Below are 17684 nucleotides of genomic sequence, written 5' to 3' on the forward strand. Positions count from 1 at the left end.
TAATGATTTGTTAAATAGTAAGTATAAGTACTTAGCGATCCATTCGGCATATCGTTTGAGGAATATGTTAGGTATCTTGTCAGGGGCAGGTGCTTTTTTTTGTGTCTAAGTTAAGTAAAAGATTTAACACAACTCTTTCGCTTATACTTATCGGTGTCAAAGGTGTTCTATATACAGTACTTAAATGGCACCCTGTACATTAAATGGCACCCTGTCGGTATAACAAAAAAATCGCGCACGTTTCAAATGGTTTGAAATGAGACAGACTGCAAGATATCAGTATTTAAATAGGGAGCATTCCTGACAATGGATTTGTGACACCGAAATACGTTGGCTGCAGACGAGAACGTACAGCCCTTCCTTCAGCATTTTTTTTTATTTCGCACACTTGCCGTAAATGCATATTTGGGTTCGCTGTATACTAATTAAGGGTATGTAGTGCTTAACGTCGCATATATGACCATGGGCTACGAGAGACGCAGCATTGGGGGGGCTACGTTTTACTTCAGACTCCCCTGGTTTTTCAACCTGCACTCACATCGCGCTGCGCCCGGTCGTTCTGTACTTCGCTTTCGTCGAGCTATGACCGTGACGACTGAGATTCGACCCCACGGTGTCGTGCTTTATAACAGAACGCCTTATCCAATGTGCCACCGCTGGGGGTGTGTAAGTGCGTGCGTGATTTTTTTGCCCGGGAAAGTGTGCCGGTGTTTGCGAATGAAGAGATAGCACTTATGAGTGTATATAAATGGAATCATCTCGCGTTCGTAACAGAGCAGCTGCCGATTGGTATTTGAGTGCTGGAGGCAGTATGGAACGCGTTGGACGAGTTAAGTATCCTAGGCGATCAAAAACAACAAAAATAACACCTAAACATTGCGTCAAGGAAACCAGCAAACTTGCAGCGATTGCATCACGAAAGGAAACTGAGGCGACACATTTCCTTCTGGAAGAAGGGCGAGCAAACAGGACACGAAAACGTTTAAACACAGACGGAGGCGACATGGTTCGCTGCTCTTCGACGAACAAAAGTGCACAAAACAGGAAAAAAAAGCGCACAGTCAGTGACAAGCGGGGACACAAACTTAAACACGGCACGACCAACAAGGCAAAGAGTATTTCCTTGCCTGTAACACCTGTTTCGATGTCCCTGGTCGCCAGTAATGTACAAAGTGTCAACGACGCCAGCAGGTAGGTAGGACACGACTGAGGACGCCGGGAGTGAAATATGAACCGGGGGTAAAAAATAAAAGAAGGAAGAATAGAATTCGACAGGCGTATTTACAGCGCGCTCAGTAAAAGAAAGAAACCGCGGTGTCCAGAGCCGGAACCGACAGCCGCTGCGTTTCAGAGGTTGTTTGACAGGCTGCGGCTCCGTTCTCCTGCTCTCGTGGCAATGACATTGCACCCGCCGAGTGACGCGACGCACGGCGAAATCTACGGGCTGAGCTGCGATACCTATAGCTAGCGCGGAGTGTTGCCTAACCCGGCTCCCCTGCTCGTCTGAAAAGAAGTGCTCGTGAAGGCGCTGTTCTGCAGCGCAGTTGCTAGTTAGCAACGACGGCGAGGCAACGACCGATTCGCAGCCTCAAACGCAGAGCACCAAAAACGCGAAAGAAAAAATGTAACGAGAAAGAGGATGCAGTAGCTGGCGAAGAGAGCAATGTCGGCGTCACGGCTAGCCATGCATGAGAGCAAAAGCAACACTGATTCATTCGCTCGCGGGGAAAAATTTGCTAAAGGGATATAAACACTTCTCAGGCCTAGTATCAGGCTGCAATGCATGAACAACAAGAACAGCGGTGAAAGCGCTTTATGATAATCGCGGGATGAAAACCTAGATAAAAGAAAAAGAGAAGCTACGAAAATAATATACTGGAAGAGCACCGCATGCCTCGTGAATTGCCGGTGCTAGATAAGGTGGAAGCGCTTCCGCTGTACATACATATAACTTCGCTTGCGCAAGTTTTGATCGCCAGTCTAGGAAGAGCAGCGGCATTTGTCCTCTCAACTCGGGGATAGATTCTAGAGGCGCCAGTGTTCTTTACGAGTCTGTAAGCGAACGAGTCAACTAACAAAGATGCGAAACCATCTGTGCTCCTATCGTCTGCTCGCGGTGAACCGATGACACCGTCGCTGGGTTTCGCATCTGTTGCATCCGGTATGCGTTGCTCGAAATCTTAGCAGGTGTTCTGGTCTCCCGCGTATAGTATCGCCAAACGGATGTAGACAGAGCACATTTTAACGAATGTCTATTCATCGACTACGGGCGAGCGCCTCTTTCAAACCACACGGCTGCCTATCAGCGCCGTTTGCTTCCTTCGCCTCGGGTAGCTGCATGGCATGACAACCCCAACGAGGAGACGACACGGCTGCGCTTTTACAACACCCTATAAGATTGCAGGACGCCACGAAGGCGAGGGCACCGTCCCGCGTTATCCAGCGTTCGACGCTGCCTCTGCCATGGTGTTGGTCGCGGGACCTGAAAAACATGACCTACTAGTGCTGGAAATTGAGCTAATTAGAGATAAACCGAACAGCAACTCTGGCAATGTCCGTAGAGTGCTCATAGAGCTGAGGTAGCGCCATAGCCGACCTCGAGCTTAAGACTGCACGCGACGCTTTTTACTTATAGTTTCTTAAAAAAAAAAAAAAAAAACATGGACACATGCGATACCCAGGCGAGAGCTGCTGCAGTGAAGATGTACAGGCCTTCGTTGCAAAGCATGCGAGGTTGTGTCAGTGACGCGGCGATAAGCACGGGCAAGGCGCTTCGCCTTATCAAAGCGATTTTCATTGCACTAAATTACTTTACGGCGCCTTTTGTGTCAGGTTCTTACTGCCTTTCCCCCTCTTCCGCAACCGGTCTTATTGGCACTTTTTTTTTTAAAGCTTAACGGCAAGGTACGCGGGGATAAAATTTTCCGAGTAAGCTTCCACTGTGCCTACAGATTATCATGACTCTTGGAGGAACCGGATTTTTTCGGACTACTGGGGAACTCAATCAACAAATCTTTCCTGTTCTACTAGTTTCCAATACACCGGCGCCCTTCGACCTGTTTAGGATAAGGTCTACGGTGTTTGCGGTGGATGACTTTCTTTTTTGGTCGCGTCAAGTCAGCCAATTGACAACACGGCGGGATAGGTTCTGTTTTCGGACCGGAAGAGTACTGATGTGCTTACGCATAAAAAAGAAAGAAGACAGAGCCAACCCTTTCTGAGCCCACCAGCAAAGCTATCTGGTCGTAAAAAGTGAACTTTGGGTAGCACGTGCTTTGTCAAGAAATGAGAGTGGTTCGAGCGCGTGTCTGGGAGGGTCTGGAAACACGCGCCTTCTTGGGATTATCTGATAACGAATAGAACAACCAACATCCGATACGAACGTAAAGCAGTGAAACAGCAAAAGTACACATGGACATCCAGGCCTAAAAACAAGTTCAAGAATCGCGATCGCCTTGTTGGAAAGTTTTGCACCAGGCTTCCATAGCTGTTGCGTCGATTAGCCTGCGAATTTTTGGCAACGCACAGCGGTCGCCGCTGAGTTTGCTGCTAACAAAGGAAAACTGTGCGCTTCTCAAAGCGACTTGGTTACCGCTTTGATGGAGTCCATCGGGAGTACAGCTGCAATATTGCGCGCTGACGATTTCAACTGTTCTGCCTCCCCTGACAGTAGGGTCTAAGCTCCTAACTGGCTCCACCCACGTGACAAGCTGTACGTTTTCACTTCAGAGGCTCGGCTAATTGAACTTGCAAAAGCAGGAAGCTCCTTGTACATGGCATCCTACATAACTTGTCCGTTTTATTTGACTCGAGAGCGGACAGTCTTGACGCGGACGCCACACATTCAGCGTTACAACTGTGTAGGGCGCTCAAACAGGGCACAGAAGACAATTAGAAGCGAAGCTTGGTAATAGCTTGTTGTTTACAGTTAAATAACGCGCCCACCTGGCTTGGAAGGCTTAGCTGGCTCTATACTTTGGCATGAGGCCTGCCTCTGGAACCTTGCCGCAAAATGTCGTTCTGTTTGCATGGTAGAGCGCCACTCAAGCGCTCTGGCCACGTTTGAAGCCGACCATAGAACCTGCAGCACATTGCTGCAAAAGCGTGAAGTGCAGTTCATGGTACTCACAGATGAGGAGGGTAGTGGGTGTGGAGCGAGAACGTTCGGTCGCTGTGTCCGAAGAAGTCCGCTGCTGCTGCGACGGGGCTGTAGGGTGGCGACCACTGTCCAAGCACGGGGCACAGCTCAGACGGATGAACGCCGCTCCCGCCGAGGCAGACAGACTCTCGACACTCGACGCGCGCCCGCGCTCCGTTTGGTTTTTCGCGCACTTTCAAGGTCGGCGCGAAACTGCGGCTGCGGCGACGGCGGCGCAGCGTTTGCTGCCGCTCTCCTCCCCCACTTACTCTCTCCCGGAAGCCGCAGCCCCTGCAGCAGCTGAAGCAAGCCGCTCCGAAACACGTGGTCTGATGACGCCGCGACGCTACGTCGCTACTTCCTGAGTGAGTGACGTCGCACCGGCTGACTGTTGTTCCCTCTGCATTTTTTTTTTCCCCTTCACAGTCCTTCGGCTTTCCCTCGCTTTTCTTACATAGCTTCAGCTGTGTCTGGCCCACTCTGTACGGTTTTACGACTAAAATCACGATGAAGGGAATGCCGAAAAGGGGACGTAAATACTATGTAAATAAGCGGGACGCATGACAGGACAAGTCAGCTGCAGCTTTTTGCTGTCATGCTCCGTGACGTGACGTCAGACTTGAACTATTCCTCGCGTGGGTGTCTATCCATTTTACAAATAAAAGCACCTGTCAGCGCTTTTTGTGAAAGCGCGCGTGTCAACCGGGAGTCTATAGATTAACCGCTCTAGTGTGGATTACTAGCAAGTTAGCTCTGAATCACTCGAGTGCTTCAAAAAAATCAGCGTAAGTAATTTATTCGTGACCCTTGGAGGGAGCTTTAACGTTCTGATTTTCTGAGGTGCTGCCGCGTATCTTACTTCACAGATGCGATATCTAAAGCGACAGTTATGCGAGTTTATCGCCATTGCTAAGTCAGAATGTGAAATTTCTGCCTCTGACACAAAAGCTCTTTTTGGTTTGGTTTGGTTTATGGGGTTTAACGTCCCAAAGCGACTAAGGCTATGAGAGACGCCGTAGTGAAGGGCTCCGGAAATTTCGACCACCTGGGGTTCTTTAACGTGCACTGACATCGCACAGCACACGGGCCTCTATAATTTCTCCTCCAAAGAAATTATAGCCGCCGCGGCCGGGATCGAACCCGCGTCTTTTGGGTCAGCAGCCGAGCACCATATAGCCACTGAGCCACCGCGGCGGCCTCTTTTTGTGAGCGGCCTGAGTCTCCGAAGATGAACTGCGCGCATAACGATGATCTCATCGCTGGCTACTGTGAATAGAATCGCTTCGCCATGATATCAACCGAAGTTCGGGTATTTTGTGCAGATTACACGAAGATAACGGGTTTGCGGGCTTCGCTGAGCACGGGAAAACGAACCAGCGTATACCCTTAGAATCCGAATACAGGAGGGAAGACAGTGGCTCTTTGCCTCATTTTTTATTTTTATATTTTCACCCAGGAGGGAAAACAGTACAAAAGAAATAGTGCGGTCATGCACCGTGCTAAACAAAGAGAAATTAATGAACAGATTCATCTCGTTTTGATTTCGTCGCCTCGTACACATTTGCGTTACCTTCATTAATCGGGCCAAACTGACTACTGGAAAGAAGTGGAAGCGAGAGAGCGCGGGTCTCGAAAAGGAACTAAAGGTAAGCTAGAAGCAGCGTAGCTTTCAGTTGATTCATTAGATGGTTGGTACGGAAATGGGGTCAGGACATTCCGCGTTTCTCTTTTTGCATGCCTAGTACGCGATTGTGCACTGATATGGGCTGATGCGGAGGAACTCGAACTTATTTGCTTTAAGTACTGCCAAACGTTCTACGTCCCTTTCACAGCACAGTACAGTGTAGCGCATGCTCTATGAGGGACAGCAGAGCACTGAAACAGGCACTACTCTTGTTGCCCTAACAACAAACGGCACATGCCGACTCATCGGCCAAGAATCGAGAGACATAGAAAGGTTATTCAGTTGTACATTATCGTGGCCAAAAAGGAAGGAAAAAAGCATAAAATCGAGAAACGCCCAACTAGCGACTGGGAGATGTGCGTTTTTTTTTTGTTCTTACCTGAATAAATGGAAGTGTCGTTTACCTCGGGGTCTGTTCAGAATATTTACACGACGTTGCTGTGACGTCTTTAGCATTACTGTAGCTGTTAAAAGGCCCCCACTTTTAACGTACTTCCGCGTTTAACAAAATACATTTGTCATCGCGAAGACTTCGTTCGGACGAAGTCTTACCTTTGTTACTGCATTTACAAAACACTTGCTGCGCACACTGTGCATGGTAGTGTGGGTGCAATGCACGACCATGCATTTAGACTCTGTCAGAAGCTCGAGCGTGGAATGATGATCTGAAGGAGGGCCACCTTCGCACCCAGAGCTGTAGATTTGTTCTGATCACAGACAGATCTGTCTTCGACTTTATTTTATTGTTAGTGGCCATGCTGTATTTTCGTTTCTTTTTTCAGTTACGAGGCATTGATAAGTACGTGAATGCACAGTGTTTGTCGAAACTACCGAGGCCAATGCTCTCGTGACAAGAGCGATCGCTATGTTGCTTGATGTGGCTAGCAGCGGTGTTATTGAGCTGTTTAAATTATTATGGGGTGAGTCCATGCCCCTATACCGTCAGCTTTGGAACGCCCGGAAAACCAATCGCACTTCTCAGCGACTTCTACAATGAGATGGGAAAAGGCCTGCGTTATTCGTGGAAGAGTGTATACGTTGGTGCCCAAGAAGCAACATCCGTGCTACACGGGTACGTTCGAATGGCATCCAAGTCAAATGGTATTCGGGACTTGCATTCGGAATCGACGAACTCCCGCGGTGCTACTCGACACTTTCCAAACGCATTCGAAAGCTTCAGCTCGTTTTCAGTGTACAGCGACGACGTCGGAGGTCACCGCGCTTGCGGTCACACTAGTCCGACAACGACACCATCACGATCAACAACATATCATTGTAGACTGACATGTGTTTCAGGCCAACGACACCGACAAATCCGAATGATAGACGGCTGCGCAAAAACTTCACGCTTAAGAGGGGACGGTGTGAACATACCCGCGCTTATCTCGAACCGTATCCCTATAGTAAATAAGCAAAAAGAACGGCTAAATTACCCATATGCAGAATTCAACACTCACCAGCGATAAATGCTTACGAAATTCTTAAATTTTAATGTTTTTAATCGACGACTATAGGCCTAACGAGACCACAGGGTTCGCTGGGAATTTCAGTGGTTGTGGAGGGCGAATTCGCAAGTTTTAGCGAGCGCAAATGGCCATCCAGTGTAGTTTTGACAACAGTGACCTGAAATCGATTATTTCTTACATCGCAAGGCGCGCATAGAATGAACGGAAAGCGCCGGTGTGACCCAGACTGCCGAGCAATGATTTTGGGCGGCCAGCAGCAGTCGTCGCCGTCGCTTGTGGGGAACAAACTGGGCCGTTTCACTTAATGCGAATAGTCACCAAACATACTTCCAGATAAAGTGATGTAACGGCAACTATTCGTCACGACGGAGAGATCAGGAACAATTAGCGAGAAGAGCCGGCCCTACGTGATGTGAACAAACCGGTTTTCAAGTATTTCCCAGGCATCGCATCGGCTTTTCCCACAAGATTGTCGCACTGTGTAAACCAGCACGGCTGCAAACAACACAAAAGAGAAGAGATTATTTGATAGATATAAAGTGCAGATTGCGTTCTAGGTCATGCAAACGAGCACTATCTGTTTGTATGCAGCGACGTAAACAACAGTATGAGTGCAGTCGTCCTCATAGGCGCACTCCTGGGGAAATTTCACTTACTCTGCAAACATTCAGTGGTGTACAATCATCTTTAAGCACTCACTTAGCGAGTACCCGAGCTATTTGCACAACCAGCAGAAAAAAGCGAGCAGTGGATATCCAAATCAACAGCAGCACAGCCGAAGGAGTTGCGCGGCGCGGCTGTGAGCGGAGCGAAGCGAAGGTGACGGCGACTGCCATTGTTCGGTGCGGGCTGTGTTCGCGTTTGGAAAGGAATCTAAAATCTCGATCGTCTCTGCAGAGCTCCGTAAACTCGAATGTCATCTAAACCGAATGCCGTTGAAAAACTTCGCGTAGCAGCGCAAGTTCGGCAGTCTATAGTCGGACGACATGCGGTTGGAAGGCATTCGAAACGCCCGTGTAAATGCGCGAATGAGTCGGGAAGAAACTTTTATCGCGAAAGCAATACTACTTGCACTTTCACGCCTTTGCCGTGCCGCGGCGGTGACCACCATTAACCTTAATTTGACCTTGATTGCATTAGATTGGATTAAATTAGATTAGATTGGACTTGATTATATTAGATTACATTGGATTGGATTGGAGTGGATTGAATTGGATTGGAATAGATTGGATGGGATTGGATTGGATTGTATAACCGATGCATCACCACAAGTCTAACCACAAGCACCACCACCAGCCACACTACCAACTGTACCATGGCGTAGGTACGGATATTGCTTTCGCAATTACCGGGCTTAACCAAGCTAAGCCACCGCTCAGAATCGGCAGTGAATTCAGATGTTTCTCGCATTCAGCGTCAGCATTATTTTGCACAGTATACAGCTTCATTCCTGGCAGGAATTTGAGCGCAGCTTTTTCATTAGGCTGTCGTAGACGTCGTGGTGTTTATTAACGTCGACACCTCCTGTGGAATAAACGACACATTGGTGGTGAATAGAAAGTGCTACGGAGAAATCTGGTAAAACTAGATTTTACTAAAACTTGCAGGAGGCGCTACATATGTAAATGTGGGGAGTTAAGAATTCGAAAAAAGGGAAAGGATCAGCTCAGTATGTCAAGCTCGCATCAAATATGCACGTACTCACATTATTCGGTGACGTGAGGAATATAAGAAGAGATTTTAATTGATGGAGGAACGAGGGTAATTGAGAAGAAATTGTGGCGGTAAACGAACGAATGCAGGCTTGATTAGAACAGGCCAAGACAAGTTTCTGAGTTCTCTGTCCGTTTGTTTCATTTTAGTTTTTAGTTCAGCGATACGCTTATTAGCACTGTGCAACGGTTACACATAATACAACGTCCTGTCCTTACGCCGGCAGCACAACTAGGCTAGTACAATATACCGCCATAATGTTGCGAAGGATGCTCAGAAGGTTTCGCCCCCTCGCAGTGTAATATTTTTATCAGGTTGTGGAATTGTTCCATTTAGCTGCCAATAAACTCTTCTGGTGATGCCCGAAAATTTATTCTAAGCTTCTAACTGGCTCTACTTAACGACATAGGTTCTGTGACCCTGCCATTCGAAACTGTCTCAAGTGAGCCTGTCCTGTTAGCGGCTACAACTCCGTCATCACAACGTGCCACATAAGCACGTGTGACCATCCCGATGCCATGACAAAGGCCCATGTGGTATTTTCAACGTGAAAATCCAAGCATGCGGTTAGCGGTAACACTCGCGCAGTTGATGAACGTTCTCCATGACAAGCCTTTAATTTACGGACACCAAGGGAGGAGGAGGAGGTAGAAGAGGAAAGGCAGGGAGGTTAACCGAAAGAATAATCGGTTTGCTACCCTACACTGGGGGAAAGGGATGAGGGGATAATGAAATGAAAGAGAAAGGGGATTAACAGAAAACTGAAGACACTCTAAAAAGTCAGCGTTCGGTGAAGTCACAACCTATCGTGCAGGCCAGAAGTCCGCAAGAAGGTAAAGCAGAATTACGGTTTTAGTGAATTCGCATGGTTTGCCCTTGTTAACGCTTTGGACTTGTTCAATAGGCGTTCACTGCACCTCGACGACACGTTGTATTAAGGTTATTTTGAAGGGAAGAACTGTCAATGCGATTAGTAATTTAGGCGCAAATCCCGCAGTCGTCTGCAAATAGCCTGATTGTTGATGTGATGTGGTGACCGAGGTTACTAATGTAAATAAGGAAAAGTAACGGACCTGAAACCGAATCTTGAGGCACTACAGACGTAAGAGGACAGGTTGATGAACAGCAGTTGTCAGAAATTACGTATTGCGTACGACACGAAAGTATTCACTCAGTCTACATAAACATATGTTAACGTCAAGGTTGCTTAGCTTAAGTTGATGACAGAGAGAAAACAACTATTTCTCGGCAATGGCCACAATACTGGGTAGAGTGCGGCAGGAGGAGCGGCTCAGCTCCCCCACGTGTAGGTATCTTTGTGGGTAGGTATCTGCGCTGGAGGTAGTGCGGGGACTGCGTGGCACTTGGGAAAGTTCAATATGTGTTTGTGGTCACGGTAGGCGCCGCATACCCAACGGCGGGATTGAACAGTGCGCTTGAGTATGTGGTGGTTGTACACGTCACATGGTGGAGGATTGGCCTCATGAAAGTATGTTCGCGGCTAGTAAGATTTTTTCAATTTTTTCAGAATTTATCTTTGATGTTTTCGGTGCATAGCCCGTTCATCCTTGGGTTGTAATCACCCGGCCAGGAGGAAGGGTTGCTTCGAGACCGGTCTTGAGCGAGGGTATGTGTCGTCCCCTGGTGGCCGGGGATCCACTTCTGAAGGATGTACAGGTCTGGGTGCTGATGAGGGCAGTGTTTAGCTGGGCGTGGATGTGTCCCTGGAGCATGTTGGTGGCGAAGTCACGGAGGACGTTCTGTCTGTACGTGCGCACTGTGAGGATGTTACTTTGATTAGGGTATAGTGAAAGATCGATCCTGCGATCGCTTGTTTTTCAGCTGGGGTCGGATCAGGAACGCTGGCGCGATAACGAACTTCCTGGCGGCGGGGGTCTAGAGACGAAATCGTAGCGTTGGAGTCGGCGAAGGTTGCATCTGTGTAGTAGGCGTCATGTAGGTGCCACTATTTCTCATCGACTTTATCATCTTAAGGTGACATGCTCTTGCTTCTTGGCGTGCCGAATCATTCTCATGGACCCGGAGAGGGATTAGGTACGTCAAGTAGCAAGAGAATGCCATCTTAAGACGATTAAGTCGATGAGAAATAGTGTCGAATGGTTTCTGAAAATCCAAAGATATGCCGTTAATGAATGAACTGTAATCAGTAGGATGGGTTTTGAGGCGGTCGCAATGCCACTGCTCACGTGTGTGTAGTGAGAGTTTAGCTGGCATGTTCGCTTTTTAAATACTTGTCAGGCGCAGATAACGTCGTCGATGAGGGCGCGCTACCGACGACAGCGTCGGAATGCGACCACCACCCCGCCTCCATCGGCAGCATTTCTGACCTACATCCTTCAAAACGGCTGCAACCAGAATTTCCTAATTTTCTATAACTCTTACTCACTCCACGCGAGCGCCAAAATTAGTCTTGGTTCGGACACTGCACAGTCGACATCAAAATAATGGAAAGCGTTCAAGCAGAAGTTTGGGGTGTGCTCTTTCCCGGCGGGCATCAGATTCTGCCTGCTGTTCTCAGAGAATAGGGGTGGCTGTTGACACCAACGGAGCCCTATACTGGTGTCTTCCCACTCTTTTTGGACAGCACACACAGGCTGGTGTACCAGTGGCGTGGGCTATATCGAAAGGAGATATGGGCTCCCAAGAAAGGCGATTATATTACCAATCGTATGCAACTTCTTTCGATTTCTTCACTTAACAAAGAGGTCACAACTCATTAGGCAAAACTTCCTCAAAGAACCTCGTAGGATAATACCGTAACATTGCGCTGTATCTTCGTCAGACTCCGTGTACATTATAATGCAAATTTGTATTTTACGGAATACTTAAAAAATGCATCACTCCTGCAGAGTAAGTACCACTGCATTTCAGAGAGTATATATGCTCACATGTAGTAAGCAATTCGACAAGTGTTAAACGAAAGGGGCTTTCTGAGCAACCTCCCAAGTTGGTTGATATGTCTATGCTTGATTTCTGCTCCCAGCAGCCAGGCAGGTCCCAACTATCTCGCGCTTTTCGATGAGATATCTTGTAATTTGTATTCGAATACGCATTCTCTCGCATATATATATATATATATATATATATATATATATATATATATATATATATATATATATATATATATGCCATAAAACGTTGCGTGTTTATGTAGGCCCAGACGCTCACAGCAGATAACATGGATCAAACTCATAAGGGAAAAAGTATTGGAACTACGGCTGCTAGTCTTTGTGTGTGCATTCACGGGACCACCCAGGCTTGAGGTATGTATTTAGATTAACGCTGACATCCTGAACTTTTGCTCTAATCTACCGAGGATATTATTGACAAAAGGAGCGCGAAACGAAGTCTACGGACGGAGACAGAATACACACTTCCGTCGTCCTGGTTTCGCGCTCCTTTTTTCATGGATCATCGATACCAACTCGCCCAAATTTCCACCCTCGTCGAGCATAGCATTATTGCGTGTTATTAGCACCACAGTACCAGGACCTCAAACGAGACCCCAAAAGTGCGTTCGCTTGGCAAAAATTTTACAGCGTGCGCCTTGTTGCACTTTTGTGGTGCAAGCAAGGCCATAATGCGGCTCCACCAGACGGGGCGTAGTAGCGCATTCTGCCGTCGCCACACACCGCGACCGACGCAGGCCCGTGCGTCGAAGGCCCAAACATAGATCGCATAGCCGCCGGCTCGATTTCCGCAGGTGTTGTATGAAAGGCTCACGCGCCGCTCCATCGCGACCGGGGAGGGGACCCTGGTTGTTTACCGTCGCGGCTGCCCGCGCGCAGGCGGAAATGGTCGCCGTCCGCGCACGGTGTTCAGGCTCCGCGTCGCACATGGCTTCCCGGTATATAACACCGGGGGAGTCGCGCGCGCACTCGCACCGACGGCCTCGTCTACCCTGCACTGTGCGGCCTCGGTCGCGCTCTGGCGACGCCTGGGTGACGCGGCCGAACGTGACGCGCGTACGAACTATCGCCATTGAGCGAAGAGCTGCGCAACGCGGATCGGACTCGACCCCGTGTTTGGAGAGCGTTGGCGCACATCGTCACGTGAATGGCGCAGACGATTGTCCTCTCAGCTCGCCTTGCTAGCCTCACGAAGTACTCAACTCTACCGGTCGCTGTGCCAGAACAGAACTTTAAGACACCCGCATGACGTAATCTTTTTTTCACGTGACGCGGCCCGGAGGCGCGTAGACCCGTGAAGGCGCAACTCTCCAAGCTTGTGGTTTCAAGATATGTTCGAGCCACCAACAGGCTTTATAAGGAAATATACAACCCACCGAGTTTACTCTTGAGCCATGCAGTAAGGCTTCTTTTTGTATTACCAAACCTCGTGAGAATGAGAACATCTAAAGTCCTCAGCGCTTCAAAGCTTAGGACTTCCATGGGTGTAACAATAGCCCCACCACACAGTTAGAAGCAAACCTCCTTTCGCAGTATATTTTTGAGAAAGCTTATATCGCAAAGCCTGGTCGGCACTGCCGATCCTGCTCTGACAAGCGGACAAACCCAGCACTGAACTGCCCTGAGCCGGTTAAGCTACGGTGGAAGCGAAGCAAAAGGAACACGACCTCCAGAACGGCGGCGTAAAATGTAACACACGTGTACGCGACGCGAGAGGGCAGGCAGTGCTTGGAGCGTTTACTGCATACTGGCTATGTTACGGTCACCCCTGTACACAGCACTAAAAGGTAGAAACATTGTGCAAGCGAACGTTTGGTTGCGACGAAGCCAGTACTGTCGGCAGCAAAAGTTTAGGGGACGTGGGTCCCGTGGGTCCCAGCGGAAATTTATTCCGGCTCAGCAATCGAAGCCAATCGCCTGAAATGTATGAAGGTATTAAGAAACGTGTAGCCCTGTTCATGATGTAAACAGCGCGAACTACAAGGGACAAGAAAAGAAGGGACACAGGACGAGCGCTGACTCGCAACTAAAAGGTTTATTCACTGAAACCTTCTTATATGAAGAAACAATCAAAGGGAAGAAACAACACAAAAAATTAAAAACCATGAAACGCACATTCGTCAGGTGCTCCCGAGAAAATTCATCTCCCTATCGCAAAGGAAAACAGATGGTTTGCTGACGCAATTCAGTTGATCCCCTGCGATGTGAAAAGCCTCGACAACTCGTGTCGTCTGATCACTGTGGGTGTATAGTACACGTGTTTGATTGAATAATGCAGTGTATTTTTTCTTTTTCTTTTTCATGACTTTACATTCTAGACAAAGTTTGACCAAATGTGAAAGGTCATCACCAATGTTTAAGTTGTTCCTGTGCTCTTGTAGGCACTTGTTAAGGCGCTTAGGCGCTTGACTTGCCACCTTCATAGGGTGGCAAGGCAAGCTATTTGCGCAGAAATCAGGAGTGTGCATCGGGTCCAGCGTCGCCGCGGTCTTAAGTGACATTTTTCTTTTGTACGTTGACAGGGATCTGGAAAAGAACCTGTCTGGCCTACATCTCAAGACCGTCAGATATGTCGATGACTATCTTATTTTTGTAGAACGTGGCCGTTTTCCGGCTCGAATGGTTGACATTGTAAAAGTGTTCAGGGAGTGTGGGTCGGGGTTACAGTTCACTTTTGAGGCACCAGTTAACGACGAACTGCAGTTTTTAGACCTGCGGCTGCATTTCGAGCAGAACCATGTTTGCTTTAAGTATAACCCGAGGTCGTCAAAGACACTTCTTAATTCTCACTCCGGTCATTCCAAATTGGTAAAAAAATAGCATAATCAGTTCCTGCTTGCGAAGTGCTTTGACCAAATCCTGTCATCACACCATTCAAGATAGCTTCCAGACCCTTTTATTGGTCCTCTCAAAAAAGAGGTAAAAAAAAACATAAAAGAAAGAGAGAGGATGCCTGGACCAGCAATGCTTTGCCAGGCTTAACGCCAATTCAAAATAAAGGAAAAATAACTAAATGTTCCAAAGAAGAAAAAAAAATTAAGCGAAAAACAGAGCATTAAAAAAAAACTCATAAGAAAAGAAAAGAAAAGTCTCGTCATAATAAGTTAGACGCAGGCAGATAGCCAAAGCACAGCGTGCAGTCCGCGAAATAAATAATAATAATAAAAAAAGAAAACCCAAGTCACTGCAAAGTCATTGTCACCGTAACAGTCAAAGAAAACACTGAGCGCCGGCCACAAAATAAAAATCAGAAAAATAAAAACATAATCAAGAGAAAAGAAAAAAACCGAAGTCACAGTAACTCAGTCTAGGGTTAAGTTTGCTGGATATCAAGACCAGATGATAGCAGGGGCGTGTTCTCGGTTAATTCAGTCATTAAAGCGTCAGGCCACTCCGCTTACGACAGACGTCCAGCCTGAAAAGAAGAAATTTGCCGTTTTGCCATATGTACACCGCGTCTCCCACGGACTAAAGAACGTAGCAAGTAGGTACAAAGTTGGCGTGTTTCTTTCAGCCCCCGTCAAGCTCAAACAGATATGCCTTGCCATTGAAAGAAAGAAAGAGGCCAAGAAGAAAAAAGAAGGATGTGGCGTTGCGCACAGGGATAAGTTTGTGGCCTGTAAAACAGGTGTTGTATACAGTGTACCCCTTTCCTGTGGAGCGCGTTACATTGGTCAGACCGGGCGTTGCCTTAACAATCGCCCAAGAGCACAGGAACAACTTAAACATTGGTGATGACCTTTCACATTTGGTCAAACATTGTCTAGAATGTAAAGTCATGAAAAATAAAAAGAAAAATGCACTGCATTATTCAATCAAACACGTGTACTATACACCCACAGTGATCAGACGACACGAGAAGTTGTCGAGGCTTTTCACATCGCAGGGGATCAACTGAATTGCGTCAGCAAACCATCTGTTTTCCTTTGAGATAGGGAGATGAATTTTCTCAGGAGCACCTGACGAATGAGCGTTTCATGGTTTTTAATTTTTTTTTTGTGTTGTTTCTTCCCTTTGATTGTTTCTTCATATAAGAAGGTTTCAGTGAATAAACCTTTTAGTTGCGAGTCAGCGCTCGTCCTGTGTCCCTTCTTTTCTTGTCCCTTGTAGTTCGCGCTGTTTACATCATGAATATCTACCAACTCGCCCAACTTAACGTAGTGTAGCCCTGTAAAAAGCATAAAGCACAAGGGGTTCGTTTCTAACTGTCTAGCGGGGTTTCCTGAAACATCTAGCAATGCAAACCTTGGGAAGATTGAGGACTCGAAGCCATTTATCGTTCGAGAGATTACGGTCGCTGAGTATGCACAATCAGGCAAGCTGAAGGCCTCGCAAGCAAACCTTTTGGGTTGATACTTTTGACGGGGGGTGTACTTGCATGCTCCTTCCTCTGCCAGGAGCATGCAATAAATGTTCTTCCGAGAACTCGACCCCCGCAAATTTTTGCTGCCGATAGTACGATAACCAAGTGAAGCTGCATAACACGGTAGAATAAGTCAAATCACAAGAAAACTGAAAAAAAAAAGAGCCCGTATAAAGCTTTGGCGCAGAAGGTGGCCCAGGGCTATAAAATATGAATGGTAGTTACATTCGCGATCTTGATCCCGTTCTTGTGACCTAATCTTGAAGAACCACACGAAGATTAGGGCTAGCCGTTCCGCGAATCTGAATCTCTATTACATCCAACAACAACGTCAAATGTGTCTTGGACGTGAATATTTCTTCTATAGTGTTGGTCAAATGTTTAGGGGAATCCCCCAAGGTGGAGTAGATTTGTAATAAGGGAGTATTACAAATCTAGTGTTAGATCTTATGGGTATTTGTGAGCCAGGCAATGCACTGATTACCTTGTGAGTTCATAATCTCAAGATGTCTACTCCTGACCAGCTGATACGCTCCCGAAAGGCAGTGCCTTATTTGTTTTTGAGATATGAGAATTTTTCACAGCGACCAATGTGGTTAGTACACTAGCCAACAGCGATAACTAAAGACTATCACAGTAAGCAGGCGAACGCCTTCGGCGGGATGGTCTCTGCAACGGAACGGTTCACCCGCACCCATTTCCTCCTCGTGCCGTTTGAGTCATCACTGCTGGCGAGTTCTTATCTGTCTCATGTGAACAGAGCGTAAAGACTGGGACTTCAGTGGGTACAAAGTGTCCGGAACACAAGATTAGACCGGCACGAGGCTGTAAAGCAGGCTTAGGATGAATGGTGGCTTTTGCGACTTCGCACTGACAAATTCCCAAGCACGTGAAAGGAGCCCAGGGAAAACTAAGAATGGGCGCCGGTCGTTTTTACGAGCCTTGGTAACTGTACAGCTATGTCATACAGGACTAAACAAAAGCAGAAGCGGGCCCGCAAATTAATTAATAGAAGGAGAAGCATAAAGATAGCAGTTTTGAGAGTTTAAATCAGCGATAGACAAAGCGCTCAAGCCGCGAGACATGTGTAGGCAAGAGATATTCACTACAATTGGCACAGGTCCAGAACATTTATTAGCAACGCCATCCTGCTCTCTCTAGTCTATAACCTACAGCTACCATGTTCGTCTATCGAGATATAATATACCATGAGCCTATACAGTTCAACCTTGTTGTACCGAAGCCAAAGGGGCCCCGCGATTGCATGGTTGTAGCCGTTGCTTCGTTATAGCGGTACGCGATCCAGGCTGCAACTGTCACATGCCAACGGGCTTACCTGCCACAGTGTACAGTGACGACAACATAGTGTGTCGCCAATTTGCGCTGTGGG

The 17684-nt window shown here is 47.4% G+C and overlaps 2 protein-coding genes across 3 annotated transcripts in view; one reads left to right on the plus strand and one right to left on the minus strand.

Annotated features, from left to right (window-relative positions):
* The window catches only part of LOC149341092 (uncharacterized), a 43854-nt gene extending 39484 nt beyond the window's left edge, over positions 1–4370 (minus strand). The window contains exon 1 of one of the 2 annotated variants that reach the window (XM_089542955.1): positions 4130–4370. The gene's annotated coding sequence lies outside the window, so the exon portion shown is untranslated. The remainder of the gene's footprint in view (positions 1–4129) is intronic. The other variant, XM_089542956.1, reaches the window with a different exon arrangement.
* Positions 1–17684, plus strand: part of nolo (ADAMTS-like no long nerve cord) — a 294779-nt gene that overhangs the window by 52594 nt on the left and 224501 nt on the right. The gene's annotated exons all lie outside the window — the stretch shown is intronic.

This window comes from Amblyomma mixtum, chromosome 5 (assembly GCF_055824585.1).
Source record: "Amblyomma mixtum isolate Tamu chromosome 5, ASM5582458v1, whole genome shotgun sequence".
In the NCBI taxonomy this organism is placed as follows: domain Eukaryota; kingdom Metazoa; phylum Arthropoda; class Arachnida; order Ixodida; family Ixodidae; genus Amblyomma; species Amblyomma mixtum.